Source organism: Pteronotus mesoamericanus, unplaced genomic scaffold (genome assembly GCF_021234165.1).
Source record: "Pteronotus mesoamericanus isolate MK-2021 breed Mesoamerican mustached bat unplaced genomic scaffold, CSHL_Meso_final contig_20, whole genome shotgun sequence".
Taxonomy (NCBI): Eukaryota; Metazoa; Chordata; class Mammalia; order Chiroptera; family Mormoopidae; genus Pteronotus; species Pteronotus mesoamericanus.
In genome coordinates this window covers 98,318,561-98,340,564 of record NW_026555085.1, presented here as the reverse complement: position 1 = coordinate 98,340,564, position 22,004 = coordinate 98,318,561, and positions in this window count along the sequence as shown.

Here is a 22,004-nt window from a genome sequence, read left to right as displayed (position 1 = left end):
AATTTTATTTAAAATGCAGAAGAATGAAAAGTATGTGGAATAAATGAATGAATGCAATAGCTCCTCTTCACTCTGTCCTGGGTCTAAAGCCATGTTTTAGGATTCATCCAGAAAAATTTGGTTGCTCTTGTTACAATATTTGGTTTTTTAGGTTTCCTGACTATGACTGACACCATTCATATGCTTGTGAACTCTGATAGGATGATAGCACAAAAATAACTGTTTGGAATGCAATTAAATTTTAAAGTAATTTAATAACTCAAGGACAACATCCAAAGGAAAAAAATTGATTTGCTCAGTTCTTTCAAACCTCAGGTATCAATGAAATTATCATCAAGATTTTAACCAATAAAAGAATGGTTTTAAATAATCAAATACTGTACTTTGCAAATACATGACACCCTCTCCTCTACCTTATCACTTTCACATATCTCTGTTCATTGCTTACCCTCCTAGATGTAAAAAGATTTTGGTCAAAATGTTCTATAATCACACTGGTTTATCAGGTTTGCTCATCCATGTACTGGCTGATATCACTGTATTTATACTTGCCTAGAATAGTTAGAGGTAAGCTTTTGCATAACTGCACCAGGGAGTGCAGTACATTCTGTTATTTATTTTTCTTTCAATATGGTGGATCTCAGTTATAAATTGTATGATACAAATTCATCTTCAGATCATATAATGAAGCTTCATGTGTACCACAGAAGGATAGAGATGTGGCGAATGAATCATTCATATTCTATTGAATTTTAAGTATATATTGTGCCTTAAAACTTTTATTCTCATGTGCCTCAGAGTGTCCCCTAAGTGTATTTTCTCTAGATCTCCAGAGGCCACTCCCCAATGAATAACTGTCAATCACAGATCTAGGATTGAGTACATAAGGGTCAAGGGAGGCTCCTGATTTCATCATGTGACTGTATCTTAGTGTGATCAGACTTGGTGACTCATCTGGTAGGGTTGCTTTGGATGTTCCTGTCACCAAAATCCTCACTCTGTTTTGTAAACTGGGTTTGCATATAGTTCCCTTGCCCAGCAATTGTGTTCTTTCCTGAGACTAGAGATTTGTTCTAAATTCAGGTCTTGTCTGGTGGGTCCCTGAAATTTCCAGAGAAGATGGTAGAGCACCATCTTGCAATACTAAAAAAAATTTAACAACTTAAAATTCTATACCCATTAGAAATGTCTTTCAAAAACAGAATCAAAATAAAGACTTTCATAGTCAAAAGCTGAAAAAATTTCTTACCAGGAGAGCATTTTAAAAATGTAGTTCAGATTAGCTATATTGACAGAAACTAAATCATGCACAAACACACGTATATATACACAAATGCATATGTACATGCGCCCACATGTATATGCATGTGTATGTATATATACACACATGCATGTGTATATACATGTGCACACATATACACAGGCATATATGCATATGTATACATGTGTACTGTGTGCCCCTATGCACATATATGCATGTGTGTACATGTATGATTTGGATGTGTCAATACAGCTAAATTGAACTACATGTCCTAGAATTCCTTTCCTGGTCCACAGGGGACATTTCGTTCAAGATTTGGAAGGTGGAAATGGAGCACCAACCACCTTGCTTTTAACTCCCAGAAGGTCAGAACAGAGCTTGGAGGGCTCTCACAAGTCACCTATGTTGTCACGTACTTCCTGCCTTAGAGGACCAGCAATGGGGGTGACTTCCAGCTTGCTCGACTACCAGGCCACACGAGTATTTCACTCCATACTGAACGACACCTCCATCTTTGAAGTTACAGGGTTGGAGTGGTGAGAGGACACCTCAGGTTCCCGTCTAGCCCCACCTCCACTGTCCAGGTCCTCCTTCCCTTCCTGAATATGTAAACTGAGCACTTCCAGCTTTTGCACTGGACATAATAACAACAGCCTCACATAGACTGTGTAAGCTGCTCCCTCAGTTGCACGTATAGTCAAATCCCCATGTCCTACACCTGCCTTCCTGGTCCACAAGAGACCATTCTGTGTATATATATACACATAAAAATAGCTACATGTATACGTAGTGTATATCAGACATGTAGTTACAGACTTCATACTTTTGGAAGAGCTGTAATATGAAGAATAATGGCCATTCTGAGCTCAGGTAATATGCCAAGCTCTGTACTGATTGCTTTAGATACCTTAGATACTGTTATCCTTAAATAATTCTTTGAATAGGTAATATTGTTAACATTTCATTAGATGAGGCAAATGAGGGTAAAGAGATTAAGTGACTCATCCAAGATTAGATATTAGTAGGAGGTAGAAAAGGGCTTCAAACCCCAAAGCCTGTGTTTTTAACATGTGCTTTAAACCCACACAGCAATTTAGTGAAATGAAAATAAAAAAACAAAACTAAAAAATATAAATAGTAAATTACCAGAACATATTTAAATAACCAATTAAAGAATTTTTAAAACATGGCAATGTTAAACAAAGTGAAAATTGTCCGAAATAACTGCTCAAATCACATTTTAAAGATTTTAGTTTCCTTAATTTGCACTGAGTATACATGTTCCTAAAATATATGCCAACAACATGCAAATGTTTACTGACTTCAATGAACGAAAAGAGAATCTGAATAGCCATGTGGATCAGAGAGAGGCTGGTGGGTGCAAAGGAGGGGGGATTTGACAGAAGGAGGGAAAAACAGGAGCAAGAGATTGAAAGAGACTGAGTATAACATAGAGAGAGGCCTGAATCTGAGGGAAAGATATGCAAATGCTCATCGACTCTGCAATGAAAAATCTCCTTATTAAACTGTGCTTTATCTGGGAACAGTCTTCCTTTTAGGAACATATCCAAGCAGAGATAAAGGCATCCTACTATACTCATTAAACTGTGCATGGTTTGATGCAATCAGACTTGTATAATTTGCATATGGAACAGTTTAATCTAGCTCATCCTGTCTTGCACCTATTGTTAATCATGCCTAGTCTTCCCTCCCTCTTCCCCCCTCCTCCTCCACTAACCCTTTGATTTAAGCTGATACATGAATAGACATAAGGACATCAACATCTTTGTGAGTGATCATCAGCCTTGTACATTCAGGCTAGTCCTTGGTTTGCTTATTATGTCTTGGTTGGCATTCATATGTTTTTGATAGTGTCCATCTCTGCTTATTTAGAAAAGGCTGTGTACAGGCAGATCACGAAGACAGAAAAACATTATTAACGTACATTGTGGGCCTAATTCTCTGTTATCCTTCAGCCTGCTTAGTGAGATGGGTATTTTCATCTTATTGATTGGATGAGACCTGCTTTCAACAAAGTATTTTTGAGTCAGTATGCAAGGTTTGACTGTATAAGAAGTATTTTCAGAATCAATGAAAATATTGTAATTACTTCTTGGTGATAAGAAATGTGCAGTTATGAAGATGGTTGCAACTTGATTTTCATTGTGTTCCTCTCTGATGAGTATGAGAAATATTCAAAGTCTTTGTTTTGGTCAATTACATTGCTTCTCATTATTTCTGTTAAGGGGATAAGGCACGGGAAGTAGAAAAAGGAAGCAGTGTCAGGTTTCCTCCTATCAACTTTAACCTCATTTCCAAAATCCCAGTGATGTTGTCCCTCTATTCTTCATCCTTACTGTCACTCACATTGTGTGTTGGCAGTAGGGGAGGAATATAGGAAAGAAGATGGTGAAAATTTTTCTCTGGAGTGAATCGCATCCACTCAGAAAGGGTGCAGGCCAGTTAGAGTGTCAATGAAAACTTCTTAATCATACCATCCCCATGATGGGACAAGATTATGTCCTTGCTTAAAAGTGAAGGCCCTGCCCTCAAGAGACATGGGAGGAAACATGTAATTGGATCTCAGGGTAGGACTTTGAAACATTTAGAAAGGTGAGACAAATAACATTTAAATTTTTAAATCAAACCTATATAGGACTCATTACTCTGATCTGCATCCACCCACCTCAAGTGATATCGGGTTGGATGTTGGATGAAGACACTCATAGCGTAGGCTGGAGAGTAAGGCAGTTGTAGGAAACAGGGATAAAGCCAAAGCCCCCTCCTGCCTTTCTGAACGAAACTTCCTGGGGGCAGGCAGCTGGCCTGGACTTTAAAGAGGTAGAAAAGGGATAAAAATAAGCAATTTTAGGCTTTGGGAAACAGTAAACTTGGAGGATGTTATTAGGGTTAGGACATTAAGTAAAGTTGACAGAGCAGGGAAGAAGGGACTACTGGGGAGGTAATAGTGTGTTCCTGGGGAGAGAGATGCTCTTTTTCTTAAAAAGTGAGTGAGCATCCTCTTTCTGTCTAGATTCACCAATTCACCAACATTTACTTTCTTCACCCCCTTCTGTGTCTTTAAGATGCAGAACTAAGTACAGGATACGCTTGGAGTTTGAAGTTAAATAAATACGTAAGGGTGTCCAGACCTTGTCCTCCCTACCTAGCAAAATAAGAATACGACAGCATCATCAATGATAACGGACATTTACTGAACACTAGACAAGCTAAAAGCTTTCCATGAATTATCTCACTTAATTTTCCCCAAATTGTGGCAGCTATTGTTATCATCACCCTTATTTTCACCTACGAGCTAGCAGATATGAGAAGGTACCTTAGCTACCTGGCTCACAATAACTCAGAAAGTTGTGGATGTGGACTATCTGACATCTACCACTCTTCCCTCACTTCTCGTTGGCACCAACTCCCATTTGGGGAGGACGGTCTCATGTGGTTTTGCAGGAAAGCAATCCTTAGGGCCAGCCTCATACGCTTCTCTCTCATGCTGCCTGGGGCTACAGAAGCTGTGGGGGAAATCCTTTATTCACGTGCTTCTGGTACACCTACAGCAGGCATGTGGCCCAAATTCATCCTACCAGTGCTGTCTCCCCAGAATGGGCATCCTGGTCACACAGTGGACAGCTGGCCGGGAAGGGAAGTCCATCACGGAGGTGGTGCGGCTTTGTTGTGGTCCCTGTTGCCCTGACGCTGCCTTTCCTTGCCTACTTTCCCACCCTGGTCTTGGCAGTTTCCTCAGACTCTGGACACCCCAGACATTCTAAAAATAAAGGCTCCTTTTCCAACACTGCAAGGTTTTCAAGTCCAGGGCATCACTTATTTCTCTTACCAACAAGAGGTCTTTATTCTTAATTCATGATTTAATGATAGCACTTGTCCATTTCTTTGTCGTCCCCATATGAATTTCATCCATCTGCTAAGTTTCAGCTCAAATCACCCCTGGCCTTTCCTAATGACTCTTGTCCTGGTGGACTTTGTGTTTCTATAACCAAGTGCATCCCAAGTGCATCCCAAGTGCAGCCCAGACCCTGGAGCATAATCGCTGCCTTTCATACTCTCCAAAGCAGGCATTTTAAACTCATGGATGCATTTATTTATTCAACAATATTACATGGCGGAACTCTACTAGACGCTAGGGACAAAGTGGGAAATGTATTCCTAACACATAGTATGTGTTTTCAAAGAGGGCAAAGCGTGATGGGCGGTCTGACATCCTCCTCGGCCACACAGGGGTCCATGAGGCATGTCAAATCTCTAAAATGGAGTAAAGAATTGCATGTGTATTTGATGTTTTTCTAACACAGGACTCGTACCAGAAGTCAGATTTTCAAAGAGGTCTATGCTCCCCCCCCCCCAGATATTAATAATCAAGGCTCTGACTGTACGTGGTGGTCTGTGTCTCCAGGTAGTGAAATCTCTTTGAGGTAGGGGACTGTCTTATAATTCTCATCCATTTCTTAGATGACATACCTCAACACTCTCAGTATATAGTAGATTCTCAATGTTTTTATTGAATACTGAGAGACTGAAAACTGAAAAACACTCTTTAAAATGTAGGTCAAGTCTCCCTCCAGTCATATGTTTTTCTAAAACTCAAATTTAGTCATCATGTATGTTGTTCAAAATAATGTCCTTTAGAAATGTATTGCCTGAGATAAAATCCTGGCAGTGAGAGGTGTTGGTCATTTTTAACTTTCTGATCACGATTTTAGTTTAAGAGCTGAACGTCTCAGCGACTGCTGACCTGCTTTTTGGATGTCAGACTGTACTGTTGCCCCAAATTTTCTGTGGTCTTACAGAATGAGTAGCAGGTCTGAGGGTTTTAATTTCACCATTGCCCCAGTAGGTAACTAGCCCTTTTACCTCTACCTGCTACCAAGCTGGGAAGAATACAAAATGTCTTTTCTCATTCATAATGATTGCTCTCATACCTCTGGGGGATCTGATTGAAAAACAGAGATCTTCTAGCCAGACTAGAAATCTGGAAATTAGCTTTTTATAGTTTTGAGAAGCTTTGGAATGAGACATGATGCTAGAGGAACAAGTGGCAACCAGGTCAGAATCAATATTTATTGGCTTATTAAAGGAAGGGGGATGTGGGGAACAAGTGTCTCTCTTTCCCAGGGTGTGGGCCAGGGCTACGAGTCTCTATGCCAACTGCTGTCTGTCTCAGAATACCAACTGCTAGGGTCAAGCATTCACCTTTCTGTAAATATTTACATTCTTTGAAGTTCCTCATTGAACATGCCACAGGGCATGCGTGTTAGTCGTCCAGGTGTTAATGCGACAGTGATGACATGAGAAATGATTTCCAGACTTTGTTTCATCTCTCCTCACCCTACCCCTTCCCCACGTGCTTGTCTTTTCTCTCTTTCAGCATTTAATCTCTGCGGGGGATATTCTGGTGGATTGTAAGCTTCAAAGGCAGTCCGTCTCCGTGTTATGGAAGTCATGGGTGTGCTCTTGAATTAATCTCTCACTATATTAAGGCTCAGAGATGCATGGTTACTGAGGGTTCTAAAGACGATGGTTTCCCAGGGAATGTGAGGAGGTCGGGGAGGGGTTCTGTCCCCACTACCCCCTGCTCTTGTTTTTCTTTCCATCAGCCACCAATAAAAATCTCTCTCATTATTGCTGATACTAGAAATGTCTCCTGTAAGATTTCTTCCTTTGAATCAAAGTGCTCTCTCGGGGAGACAGGGACTATATACTAAACCTTAGATGAAACTTTGGACTCCTGATTAATTCACACAATTTGAACATTCAAGACCACTTTTACTGAGCATCTAGTCTATACCTGACATTGTGCTATGTGCTTTACATAGGTCAATGCATATCATTTTCTCAAAACCCTTGAGTAACAGGCTTCCTCATTACATCAATTTCATAGCGGACCAAAAAACATTTCTGAAGGTTACTTCATTAACAAGCAACATGACCAGAATTTGAAGTCAGTATAAACTGGCTTCAAATTGAAGGTTTTTTTCACTACACAAAGTGAAATAAAACCATAATCACTATATATTAAAAATTTAGATAAAAAAATGTTGGTTTCTTCACACATCTATCCACCCTCCCACAATTTATATTAGAACACAAATTATAATACATGAATATTTTTGGAGAATAGAAGATGAAGAGATTCAGTCATTCAATAATACTGAGTGGCTACTATGTGCCAGAAACTTTTATAGTTGCTGGGGATATGGCAGTCAACTACGAAAAATTCTAACTCTCTGGAAAGCTTAGCTTTGAATGGGGATAAATAAAGAAAAATATATATGCATAAAGTATAGTATGTTTGAAGGTTACTAGTGCTATGGAAAATGTAAATCATGGATGGGCAATGGAGCAAGGGGAATGAGTGGATTGTAATGATTAATCATAAGTAGGAGGACATGTAACCATAACTGAGGAGGTGAAAATTGAGCAAATACATGAAGAATATGTTGGAGCAAAGAAGGTTCCAGACAAAGGGAAAAGCTGGCCCAAGGCCTGAAGGCAGCAGCGTACTGGGCATGGCCCAGGAGCAAGGAGGCCTGTGTGACGGTCCCCTGGAGCAGAAGAGCAATGGGGAAGAGGTAACGGAAGATGAGGAAAGTATATTAATGGGAGAATGGGACAAATTATTGCATGAAGACTATAGAGAAGATTTTGGTTTTTAATCTGAGTGAGATGGAAAATTATTGCAGGATTTTAAGCAGAAGAATGACTTGGTCTGAGTTACCTTATAATAGGATCACTCAGGTTTCTTTATTGACCATAGTCTGTAGAGAAAAAATATGGTTGCACAAAATCCTGCCACAAGATGATTGCAGTAACTCATGTGAGACATTATATTAGCTCAGGTCATGGTGGTGGTGGTAGCGAGAAGTGACTTCATTCTTGATATGTTTTGAAGGTAATATCAGCATGTGGGAGGTGAGAAAGAGAGAGGAGTCAAGGATAATGCCATAATTTTTGGCCTGAACATCTAGAAGAATAAAGTAGCCCTTACTGAGATGGTGAAGATTTAAATAAGAACACCGCGAGCTTCACTTCTGACATGCTGAATATGTGGTACTTCTAGGCATCCAAATATTAATAGGCAGATGAATATTTGAGTCTGATGTTCAGGGGAGATATCTCAGTTGGTGATAAAAAAAATTGGGTGTATATATATTATTTAAAATAAAGTCATAGAGAATAAAGAAATCCAAGAACTTAATCTTGGAGTACACCAAAAATAGGGGGTTAGAGAGGTGGTCGGAGAGATGTGGAGAAAATAGCAAAGGCTAGTGGGGTATTATAAAAACCAAGATAGACTGATATCATGGAAAGTAAGTAAGAAAATTATTTCAAGGCAGAGGAAGAGGTAATGAAGGATCAGATAAGAGGAAAACTGGTAATTGATGACTGGATTTAGTAATGAATAAGTCTTTGTTGGCATTGACAAAAGCAACTTGAGTGGAGTGGAGTGGAGTAGCATAAATGAAAGCTGCCTACTGTGATTTTAAGAGAGAATAAGAGAAAAAGAATTAGAGATAATAAGTACAGGCAAGTCTTTCAAAGAGTTTTGCTATGAAGAAGAGCAAAGACATAGTACATAGAGAGGAAAGTGGTATGTTTTCAGGATGACAGAAATAATAGAATGTTTGTGTGCTAATGTCAGTGAACCAGGGAAGAATTAAAAACTGGAAGAAGCAGGTGAGAGATGGGACAATTACTAGAGAAATGCCTTTGTGTAGTGGGGTAGTGTTGCAATCTAGTGGAAAACGGAAGGATTTGTCTTAGCTCAGGGCCCTCCATCCCTTGTGGTATAAGTAGAGGAAGCAGAGTATTTGGGCACTGCTGAAGGTAGGTAGGTAGGTATTGTAGTGAGAGTGTGTTGAAGCACCCAATTAATGATTTCCATTTTCCATTGCTGTGGAAAGCAAAGTTACCAGATTAGAGTGAAGATGAGAGAGGAAGTGTTAGAGGTTTGAGGAGGCATGAAATAATTGCCTAGAGGAGAAGGAAGTTAATGGTCTAGGGACATGTACAAGGTAGGTTTGCAGTTGTTCGTATGGAAAATAATGCAATAATTAATACATAATAATATAAAAATAAACTCTGTGTTGCATGTACTCACAATGGTAAACTGACCTTTGCCTTGCTCTATACAATGACTTTTAGGCAGTATTTAGAGCCTATTTGAGATGAATGATCATGAATTTGAAGTGAAAACAGCAGCTTAAAGATTAATGTAAAAATCTGTATGTGATGACACCACTCTGCCCCCAACCCATTCTAGCACAAAAGGTCCTGGAAAATTGGAAGGAGAATAAGCAAGTAAGGGGAAGGTTGTGGACCAAAATCAAAATTATCTCCAGAGCAGGTGTGTAGTACCTGTAAAAACACCATTTCATAAACCTTCATCACTTAGAGTCTTATTTTTTCCTCATCACTATCACCTACCTATTGAAGTCAAGTTCTTTGTGGGCATGAGTCTAGTAGCCCCTGTTATCACGCTAGTCAACCAGTTGGTCACCTTTGGCTTCATATCTGTTTGAAAAGGGTTTCCAAAAATTCCGTAGGCTTTGGTGGTCAACCACATTCTTTGTGACTTTCTGTATCAGTGTCACAGAATGCTAATAGAATTATTAAATATTAAAACTGAAAACCCTCAGCAAATGTTTGGCCTTATCTTGCCAGAAAGTAAAGAGAACCACAGAGAAGCAAAGTGATTTGCAAAAAGCCATCTAATTTGGGGTAGGAGCAGCGCTGGTACCCGGGTTTGAAACTCCTGACTACTGTTCCTTCAGACACATCTCTCTGCTGGTTCCTTGGATTCAAGACAACAGCACAACTTCTTTCAGTCGTGAAGTGAAAGGTGGCTCTTACGACGAATTTTATAATGTCTCTTTATACCAGACAAATAAACCATACTGATATGAAATGAATTTAATTTGCTTGCCAGTGCTCTAATAATGAGTGATTTAAATAACGACACCTTGAGAGAACTAGCCAAGATGTCAGATTTTAAGATTTCATCACTAATCAGGGCAATAGTGAGAATTTCTAAACTGACAATCACAATCAGACCCCCTTTCCTCTTTTCCATGACATGCCATGTTATAAGGCTTCATCTTAAAATTAAATTATACTTCCAACTTGTGCAGTGCCCACCCCTGTCAGATTGGCAGTATGAATTCTAGACCTTCCATTTGGCTGATTACTGTGCATGTACAAAGGAGGAGCGTAGTGTTCTATCCACTATGCTATAATAGCTTTAATTCTTCAGTAATAGTGACGCAACTATTGATACATGGGAGACAATAATGTGAGGCAGAAACAATTATGGAGGCAAGCTATGAAAATACTTCTGCTCAATCTCCCATAATTGTGTAGTTAATTTCTGTCATCACTGTGAAGGGATTAGCATTTGCTGTGATGTCCTTTTTTCTTCTGTCCCCAATAGAGTTAGCTGTTTGCTCCCACAAGTTGGGATTCGTGTGGGGTGAAACATGGAAGGATGGAGCAATGGGTCGTTCCCTAAAAGTGATCACCAATTACTGATGGAACTTGACTATGTTAATGATCACTGGAGTGAACCGTGGGCAGGTTGACTTAAATGCAAAGTTTCCAGGGGAGGAGGCCCAGAAGTTGAAGCAGAATTATGGGAGTGTGACCCTATTGACGAGAGTGGACATTTGAAACCGGTGTGTCTGGTTTTGAATGTAGAGCCGGGAGCACCTGCTCTGCTTTGTGGCCATAGTGTGCACATCAGGGGCATCTTTGGTGAGTACAGTTACTGTTAGCTTCATCATGAACGTGTAGTTCTTATAGTCAGAGGAAGCATGAAATAATTGTCTAGAGGATGTGTGAGGATGTGTGTGCGCGTGTGCACATTGGTTAGTTCTGGGAGGGGGGATTGGGATGGGGAAAGACAACCACCTGAATCACAGTGTTATGTGAGGAAATGCAGCCTTATAGATTGTGGGGCGCAGCTGAGGGAGAGGTGTCCTCCCATCCAAGCCTCTAAGAGGTTTTATCACGAGAGGTCTCTGAAGTGCCTGGAAAACATGTCAGAGGGACTCAGTAATGCTGGTAATGCCAGCAGAGCGCTCTGCTTTTCCTCCCTGCCTCGTACTATGTATCTAAGAGAATGGCCAGAAATCCGGTTGCTTTATAAATGCTGTGGCTCCAACACTCCCTGTGTCCAAATGCGGTTTCTGACCCGGGCCATCCTTCCCATGCCCTGTAAGATCTTTCGTGTGGATGGCACTGTGCTCACTGTGGGTTCTCAGCAAATACTACTTGGGTATGAAGATGACGCCTGCTGTAGGTGGGAGGTCATATGCCCTTAAACTTATGTAGCTCCCTCTGACATGATGGACTAGCTAATAAATCAGCGTGGCTAAAGCATTTACATCGGGCATTGCGCGAGGCACATGGGCTTCAGTTCTCACTTATTCCAAGAGGTTTCCTGGTGTTCACTTGGGAGAGAAGATGTGCTCTTCTGGGCCACTGGGAACACCTCAATATATTCTATAACCACTATCTTCCCAAATTCCTGATTGATTTTAATAAGAGGACTTCGCAAGGAGGAAAAGAAGATCTTTACGTAAATGGTGATCATCTCTTTGCCTGGATCTGAAATACAAATAACAAAGACTGTTAATTAGTGTTAAGAAAAAGGCTTTATATGTTTTTCTTGTAGAAGAACCCTACAATTCTTAATATATATTTTATTGATTATGCTATTACAGTGTCCCATTTCTTCCCCCCTTTATTTCTATAATTTTTGATCTGTTCGGTTAGTCGTTGGAGTAACTGTCCAGGAGGCCTGTGTCCTATGGGACAGTGGCTGACACAGCATGTGTGGGTCTTTCCTTGGTGGGGAATTTGACCGTGGTGTCGTAGAGAAATGACTTCACCAAAAAGAGGATTGAGAGAGTTCTTCTCACACAGCAGGGAGGCTGACGAGCATGCTCATTTAAATAAAAAGGTAGCCGTTAATTACTAATTAATTCAAAAGGCTTATTTTGTTAAACCATTGGGTCAGGTGTTAGGGATATACAAAGACAACTACAGGGCCTTTGTGTGTGGGGAGCTTACGGTCTGGCGAGGAAAGCAGGTATTGCCCATATGGTATTTTTATAATTTTAATATAAGGCAAAAAATAAGTGGCGTAAAAGGTGTAAATGGGAGGCAGTGCAAATGAGGCACTAGCGAAGTTTTAATTGAGTTGCTATAGGCACCTATAGGGCGCGGCCCTTGTGCCACCAGACGTGCTGTCCAGCTGCAGCGGCGAGAAGTCCTCCCGGTGTCACCGGCAGCCGGCGGGGCGGTGCTCGCAGAGGGTGTTCATAAAGAAGGACGTGCGCCCCCGCTGGGGTGGTCAGAGCCGCCTTTATCGCTGAGGAAGGATTTGAGGCTCCTCATGAAATTTGTCTTTCTGGCAGACGGAAGTGACAGAACAAGGGGCATCTCGAGCAGGGGAAAGAAATGGCAGCAGTTGCAGTCCGGAAATGGGAAATAAAAGGCGTATTCCAAGCTCAGTCTGTGATTCTCGTGAGGAACCCCCCTGAAATGCCAGGCCTGGTGACGCTGGGAGGTTTCCAGGGTCCGGGGAGGTTCCCAGGTCTCCGGAGAAAGAGCGGCCCTCTCTCCAGGGCCCTCCAGGCCCTGCTCACCGGCCAGGTCCTCACTCCGCAGAGGAAGCTTTGTTCCGTGGGGGGATGAAGAAAGGTAAGGTGATTGATCGGGGTCAGGTGGAAGAGCCTTGAGTGGCAGCTGGGGCTTTTGGTAAAGGAGGTGCTGCCCCCCTTTTGCAAGAGGCTGCTCTGGGACTTCCCCCACCCCCGGTTGGTTGTGACAGGCCCAGCGGAAGTTTTAATTTGGAAAGGTCATGGGACGTCGTCTGTGCTGGCCCCGGGAAGCTTGGGGCACACCTGGAGCGCTCTGCTTTGGCTTATAAAAGGGATCTTAGGCGACTCAGCCCTGTGAGCCTTTCTGTGTTTGCTGCAAAGGGATCTGAGCAGCCTGCGTAGCCAAGGACCTTCACCCCGTTTTCTCAGGACCTCAGGGATACCCCCAAAGTCTTTATGGACCATCCAGGGCACCGGAAAGGAGCGAACCTGTGTGCTAGGCCTGGGTTTTGTTAGAACCAACTAGAGAGCAGACGTGACATCTTACATTCCCCTTCCTCTCCTCGTGCCTTTTCCCCAAACCCGTCCTCTGCCTCTGTCAGTTTCACACTTGCAGTCACACAGAGCACCCCTCCCCCCACCTCTCACACAATGAATGCTGCTGTCAGTCCTGATAAGAGCACCCGCTGGAGAGAATAGCAATATTTTCAGTCCTGGCAAACACGATCATAAGTTCAGTTTATTAATATTGCAACAGTTGCACTAAATGAGATCACTTGGCTAACAAAACATTTATCAACAAAACGCTGCCACCTACTGAAGTTTTGCAAACAGCCCAGATGATTGGATAAGATCACAAATTCCCTCTGTCAGAAGCTTATGGTCTTTTCTGAAATTGTTCTGAAAAAAGAATGATAACCAGCAAAACCAGACAAGACATCTCTTTCATGCAGCCTGTTTAGAAAGTGTTAGGGTGAATTCTGCAGAGTGGCATCCAAACCGAGGAGGAGGTTTGGGGGCCCTCGATGTTTAGTTTACTATGGAATTTTCTAGCAGAGGTTGGGATGCTCCCCAACAACAGCTAGAGAGGGTTGTGTCTGTTAGCAACACATCCTTTACACACTGATTTGCAATCTGCAGTGAAGGCACACAACTTTTTTAAAAATGCCCTTCAGTTTTTATTTTCATCCTCTAGAGAATTAATACATTTTGTACCAAAAAAAAATCTCAATGAAACTTATGATGATAATAACAGCTATTTTTCCTACAACTATATAGCACTGGAAATACGCTTTCCTCCAAAGACTCCTTAAACAGTACAACCACTTTAGAAATAAATAATTAAGTTGCATTGGGTTTACAGAGTTCAGACTGCTTTAGTAAGTAATTTGAGAACTAATTTGTAGTGCCAAGGGGGAGTCAGGAAAAACAGAATAAAAGAAAACAATGATGACTTCTGTGTGATTTCTTCCAAAGCTAACAGTCACTCTTCGAAAAATGTGAGGCCATACCTCTGAAGGCCTGAATGACAAGCCAGGCTCTAAGCAGCATGCTCCCCACCCCCCACCCCAGGCGCTAGGGCAGCGGTTTGCATGTTGCAGGAGACATGAAATGAGACAAAAAAAACCCCAAAAAACAAAACTTGACGTGTCAGAGATCTCTTCAGCAAATCACACCAATTTTTGGTAACTTATTTTCTAGATCCCTGTCATTAGGTGGCTGTTAAGGACTGACTTTTTATTTATTTATTTTCTGGAAATGAGTGCGTCTCCCTGACAGCAATGGCTATGGGATGGCTGGCTGGATGGTTTCGAAGGCGAACGCTGATTTCCTCCCCACGCTCTGCAGGGGCAGGCAAGCCGTGAGAGTGAGGATGGAAAGGGCTCCTGACCTAGGCACCTCTTCGGCATGGCCCTGCCTCTGGTCTGCCATTTTTCTAAACTCATATCCCAAAGCGAGCTTATAATAAAGGAAGTGTGGGGTGGCGTGGGAGAGGAGACGCAAGCCTGCTGGTTGGCCTCGGAGTCAGCTAAGCAGATACAATAAGATAGGACACTATTTGCTGAGCACCAAGTATTTGCCAAATTCTGTTTGAGACATTTTAGTTGTATTAGTTTTACTCATAGCAACCCTCGAGGTAGGGCTCATTTCTCCGATGTTATGGACAATAAAACCGAGGCCCGAAGAGGGTAAAGGACTCAGCCAAGTCCACCCAGATGGAAAGTGGCAGAGTGACCCCGGATCACAGTGCATGTCCTTTGGCTTAAAGGACCCTGCTCTATCTGGGGCACCAGTTTGAGCACAGCTGACATGTTTGCCTTGTTGCTGTGCAGAGTTAAACAGAAACAGAGGGATAAAATAGAGGAAGTTGCTCTCTCTTCTGTCCAGGGAAGTTGTACTGCTCTTCACGTGGGAGAATAAAGTTCACAGTGTGCTAGTAAATGAGATCATGGGTAGGAAGCCCTTGGACCTCCTTAGAAGTAAGTGACTATAAAAAATCCCAGCCATTTGTATTACTGTTGTAGGTGATGTGATTTCAAATGGACAGAGAGCACAGTTTGTCTTCTGTTCAAATTGGCATCCCTTCATGCCGTTCTGGGAATTAGTTCAGAACTGACTACAGGAAGCATAAATCACCTTTGCTACCCAGGACTGTTTCCTAGCAGGCCCATATTTTCCCAGGAGGCTCTTGCTCTGTAGCAGATAAAAGTTAGCCTTCATTTCATGTGATCTCATTTCATTTTCCTCTTCAGTAGATACCAGCCAAAGTCCCTCTTTCCGGGCAAAACAGGATCCTCTTGCGCACACCATGTTCCAGGTGGTCCTACCGTAGCCTTACTTTTTCCATTGAACGCTTCCATCACTCCTACACTCACCGGGGGGATAATTTTTATTCTCATTGAAAGGAAAAGCATATTCTGAATATGTAACAATAACCTGCATGCAGCTCTCTGATTATAAACATCAAGTGCTATAAAAGCCCCACCGGTACAGTGATCAAAAGCACGAGGGACTCACTGCAGAAGCAGCAGGTGACCCAGAGCAACCGGAATGAAAGGAAACACGGAGTAGACATGGGGTCCTAGGAAATTCACATTAAAGACTTTTTTCTGATGTATTTCAGTTACATCTTGTGAAAGAATTTAACTAAGAGCTAACAAGACCGTTGATTTTGCATTCAACGCTACCTGGTAATTAAAAATAAGTTTAAGATTTACTATTAGTAATTCCTGTCTTTCCTCACTAATAGAGTCAACAAGTGTTCATTAGAAGAATGACTTTCACCTCAGGAAAAAATGTTAAAAAGTATTCCCAGTGTCACCTTCTTACAGAAAGATATTGTCCTATGCACCTAAGAGGGAGGCGAGCCAAGGAGAGAAACCCAGGAAGAGTTGGTGGCCAATTACTCAATGAAAGCGTGTGTTTGGTCAGTAAATTCCTTTTTCTTTCTGAGAGTAAATAATTCAGGAGGAAGAACCATCAGCCACTCAAATTGAACACACCTGTTGTGTTCCCCTACAAAGCAGGTTTGGGGACATTTAACAATGCAACATTCTCCCCCATTTTTGCAAGGTTATTGATTAACCCCCTTACTTAGGAATAAATTTGTCTCTCACAAAAAACACTATCCCAGAGAGTAAAATTCATTAAGGGTAGCCTTATGTTAGTCCCAATTCAAGGGAGTTTCTGAAAAACCAAATGACAGTCTCATAGCCACTTCATGAAATGAACTCTGAAACAGGGGTTGAGTTAGAGTTGAGTGAAATGCAATATAAAGCTGATATATAAATATAATTTAACCCAATAATGAAATATAGTTGTGAAAGTTCATGTTTTTGCTTGAAAGAAGACTGTGTATGTTACTATTTAATATTCACATCTTTAGTATCTATATTACTGCCTACCCACATTGTTACTAAAGTGAATACCAGCTATTATAACATAAAGAGTCTTACAACTGAAACCCTAAATATGTTCTTTTTGAAACATTCCACTTTGTTTCTTATGAGTGAAAATCAAGGCATCTAGTGAACAAAATAAACTGGCGGACAGATAGAAACAGAGGCATGGATGCATGGAACAGGCCGACAGCTGTCAGAGGGCAGTTGGTGGCGGGGGTGGGGCTCTTGATGAAACAAGGTGAAGGGATGAGCCAAAGAACGTACCCGTTTGTATGACCCATGGACACAGACAACAGTGTGGCGATGGCCAGAGGGAGGCAGGGACGGGGCCTGGGTGGAGGTGGGCAGAGCGGGTGGGAAACAGGGACATCGGTAATAGTGTCAGCAATAGAAATAAACTTAAAAAACATATACATAGTCCCTAATGAGTGAAGAAGACCATCAGGTTCATGCCGGCCATTTACCCGTCTCTTCCGAATCCCCTCCTGGCCCTTCCTGGGGCACTCTGGGTGTTGGGGAGCTGTATTTCTGGTTCCCGGCCTTCTGTGGCTGGGGAGCTTCGGCCGGTGGGAGGTGCTGGCATTGGAGGGTGAGGGCAGCGGGAAGCCAGGGCGTCTCTTCTAGCTCCTCTCTCTCTGCTTTTGGGGGTGCCTCCAGCAACAGCTTTGCTTCCCTCCCGGCCTGGCTTATGCCAGGGAGCCTCCTCCCTCTCGTGGGCGGGCTGGTAGGGTACTTGGGTCCTCCTTCGGTCTTCCGGCTGGAGGAGTAACACTGACTCCCTGCTGCAAATGTCTGAGTTGCCTCATAGTCTCTTGTTTGCCTTCCCAGATCACCAGCCACCTACGTAACTCATCCCCTTTATTCATTGCCTTATGCAACACCCCTAGAGTGCTCTCTAACAGACTCCCTGGTCGGGCACTGATTGATACAGTATCTATTAAAACGTTTCACACCTCCCTGTCCATTAAGTCTCTGTGATCTGACCTTTCACGTAAGGGTGTTTTGTGGTTGTTACTTTTGTTTTACTACTATTATTATTCTTTATTCTATTATAGAGTCTCCTGGTTTCTTTCCAGAAATGCATTTTTTAATTGAATTTATTGAGGTGACGTTGGTTGATAAAATTAGATAGGTTTCAAGGGCACAATTCTATCACACATCATCTGTACGTGTGCATGTTATATTGTGTGTTCACCACTTCAAGTCAAGTCTCCTTCCAGCACCATTTGTCCCTCCTTCACTTTTTTTTTTTTTTTTTGGTAAGAGAATGTCCAGAGGTGTTCTTATTTTAAAAATCATAAATTTAAATATTGCCAATTTTTAGAAGCTAAAGTTTTAAAAGACTCCCAAATCCCTGTCTTCCAGACAAAGGTCCGCAAAAGTCCTTGCTCACTTTCTTTTCTTTGTCAATGTCTGTCCCCATGGAGTGCAAAGTATGCACTTGACTCAGCAAGCTTGCTTTCTCCCAGCAGCGGAGCCTGTGGAGCGCTGTCGGCTAGCTGTAGTCGGGGATGTTCAGAAATGAAAGGAGAGCAATCGCTTGCACACGTACTTTGCACGGGTTTACTGCTTTCCAAATAGCGGGACAGGAAACCCATGGAATGCGTCCTAATGAAATTAGACCAGACACCAGCATATGTCATTTGGGGATCATATGCAACCATGATCCACAAACAACTTTAGTGATGAATATGTCAACAGAAGATCTATGCTGATTTGGAAAAAAAAACCCCCGTAATATCCATAAAATGTGAATGTTTTCCTATGGTAATTTAGAAAAGATAGAAATCAATGTATACTTAATGCTAAAGCCTTGTACCTGAGTCTTTCTTTCTTTCTTTTTTTCTTCTTTTTGCATCAGGCACAGTGTAGTGCTTCGGAGGTTTAGAGTCCCAGTGTAGTGTATCCTCATACCCAGGGCGGAGCCCTGAGGGTGTGTCCTTGGGCTTCATCTGGGGTTACATTAACAGCTAGGTCAGCCGCAGGGTCCGGATCAGGCAAATTCCGACCCAGGCCTGGGAGCCGGCGGGTTTCTTCAGCTCCCCGGCGAGGGCCGCGGACGCGGGGGCCATGGGCGCGGGCTCCGGAGACCGGCGGCCTGGGTTTGAAACACCGCTGCGCCCATTGCTGCCCTGTGATCACAAATATGTTACTTCACCTGCTTAAGTTTCACTTTTTTCTTTGGAAAATGAAAATGATAATTACGTGATAGCATTGGTAAAATATTTAATCTGAAAATACAGAAAAAATGTTCACCTCTGTTCCCGGCGTGTAACTGACACTGAACAGCGACGAGGCGAGGGTGCCAAGGGTCGACCCGGGCGGGGCGGAGCCGCCGCCTCTGGCTGGTTTCCGCAGCTGCTGAAGTCTCCTTTCCCTCCGTCTCACTTGCGTATTTTGCATTCGGTGCATCGAGCAGGACTAATAATCCCGGTTTTGCTAGGATTCGGGGTGTAAACCAAGGCCTCTAAGTGCACCTGATACAGAGCTGCCAGGATGTAAGAAGCTCCAAGTGGACCCGTTTGAAGACATTTGTGCCCCTTTAGGAATGGTTCCTGGTCTGAAACACTTGTGCCGGATTTAATGTTTCTGTCCAATAAACCAAAACGAAGTTGCCTCATTCTTCGTTTAATTCTACTGCCAAGTTTAGGGCACATGGGCTATTTATTGTACTTATTATTTTTTAAGTATTTAAGTCAGCATTTATGGCAACTGGGAAGGTCACCGTGACCTTAATGACTAGCTGTAGAAGTTAGCACAGCTGTTCATTAACTGGTCGGACATACTCGATTAGGAGAACATTATTTCCCCCAGCCTGATAGAATCGTCCCTTCTCTTGCTTTTTTGGGAGTTCAGTATTGACTACTGGGGGCTGCTTCAGGGGGCTTGGGTTAACAGATTGTTCATTCTGTCTCTCAGTACCTGGGAAGATGGTCCTAATCCTCAACACCTCATGAAGCTTTCATGAGGACAAGATGAACTTTCTAGAAGCTCCTGGAGCTCAGGGGACACAAGGATGGGGTGTTAGAGGCGGGGAGCTATCTCTTGGGGTGAAACTCCACGGCTGTGCTGTAACTGGGAGAGGAGGGAGGAGGTTGCTTTCCAGTTTTCTTTTCCTTTGCCCTCACAGCTCGGCTCTTTAGGGACAGAACCTTCTCCCCAGTAGTGTTTTCTCCTCTATGGACACCCATTTCTCTTTCCTTCACCTGCTTTTAAACTTCCAAGTTCTAACTGCTATGCTCTTTTCCCCCCCATTGCAGCCCTTCCCCGCATTCCTTCACTGGCCTGGGCAGAGCCTCCCCGTCAGGCTGGCCGCTGCCTCCGCCCTTCCAGCCGCCAGAGTCAGGCGCAGCGTAATTGAGGGGCGCTGGCAGTCCTGCCGTGTCTGCTTCCCTAAAGCCATTCCATTAGGAAATGCCATGTCCTTCACAGAAGCGAAGGTGCACTTTGCTGTAACTTTGGCCATTTTGCAGTCCCACTAATAGCTCTTTACAGTTAGGGAGACTATCTGCACCAGCATCTCAAAGTGCCTCCCGGGGAAGAAGCAAATAGGGGAGCTAAGAGAAGGCTAACTGCTTTGATCTCCCACTATAATTGCCGTTAAGTAAAGTATAATAATTGATTGTCTGCAGAAGCAGTGGGCTTTCTCCCTTCAACCATGTGTTCCCACCCCACGGTCTAATAACTGCAGTAGACAGTGAAAATGAGTGCAAAGCAGAGTACATCCCGATTTCTTGACATTTTGTTTCATTGTCAATGTTATTAATAAAATCTAGCATTTACACTTTTCTTTAAAAATATCAGACTGGAGCCGTGTAGTGTCTAAAGGTAATTGTCACAGGTCTATTATATGCAGTGGGATTGCCACTGTGCTTAAATGAGTTTTCATCTGAAATGAAAATGTACGTTTCTTTTTCTTTTGGTTTCTCATTTTTTTAAATTGTATTTTTTCCAATACCATTTTGTCCCCTAATATCCCCCTTCCCCCCACAATCACCACAATGTTTTCCATGTCCATGGGTCCTTTTCCCTTTTTGCTCAAGTCGTCTGCTCCCTCACTTCTCCTGCCCACAGCTGCCATCCTGCTCTCTATCTGTGAGTCTGTCTCTATTTGCTTGTTCAGTTTGTTCATTAGATTCCACATGTGAGTGAAGTCATATGGTATTTGTCTTTCTCTGACTGGCTTATTTCAATTAGAATAATGTTCTCCAGGTTCATCCATACTTGCAAAGGGTGAATTAATCTTCCTTTCTCCCTCCTTCCCTCCTTCCCTTCCTCCCTCCCTCCCTCCTTTCTCTCTCTCTCTCTCTCTCTCTCTCTCTCTCTCTCTCAGCTGAGTAGTATTCCATTGTGTAAATTTCCCATTGTTGTTTTATCAACTCATCTACTGATGGACACTTGGGTTGCTTCCTTATCTTAGCAATTGTAAATAATGCTGCAGTGAATACAAGGGTGCTTATGTTCTTTCAAATTAGTGTTTTTGATTCCTTCAGATATATTCCCAGAAGTGGGGTCATTGGGTCATAAGGCAGGTCCATTTTTAATTTATGAGGTGTCTCCATACTGCCCTCCTCAGTGACTACACCAGTCTGCATTCCCACCGACAGTGCAAAAGGGTTCCCCTTTCTCCACATCCTCACCGGCACTCGTTGTTTGTTGACTTATTGATGATAGCCAGTCCAACAGGTGTGAGATGATATCTCATTTTGATTTTAATTTGCATTTCTCTGGTGATTAGTGATGTTGAGCATCTTTTCCTATGTCTATTGGCCATCTGTATGTCCTCCTGGAAAAGTGTCTATTTAGGTCCTTTGCCCGTTTTTTAATTGGGTTGTATGTTTGTGTGTGTGTGTTGAGTTTTATAAGTTCTTTATAAATTTTGGATATAAATCCCTTATCAGATGGATATAAACCCCTTTATGTTTGAATATAAACCCTTTAGCAAATATGTTCTCCCATTTCTGTAATTTATCTTTCTTGTTTTGTGCTTGGGACTCCATCCACCTGTGGATGGAGGCAAAACTACCAATGAAAGGTAAATTGATTCCTTTCCTAAAATGGGATACCTTTGGCTTAACCTGTGTTCTCTTCGGTAAACGTGCCAGCTTTTAGGATCTCTCTCTCCTCTCCTCTTCAGGATGGTGTGAGGGCATGGGGGGAAGACTACATGTCCACATATGACAGTGTCCTCCCCTGGTTCTCCGGGCC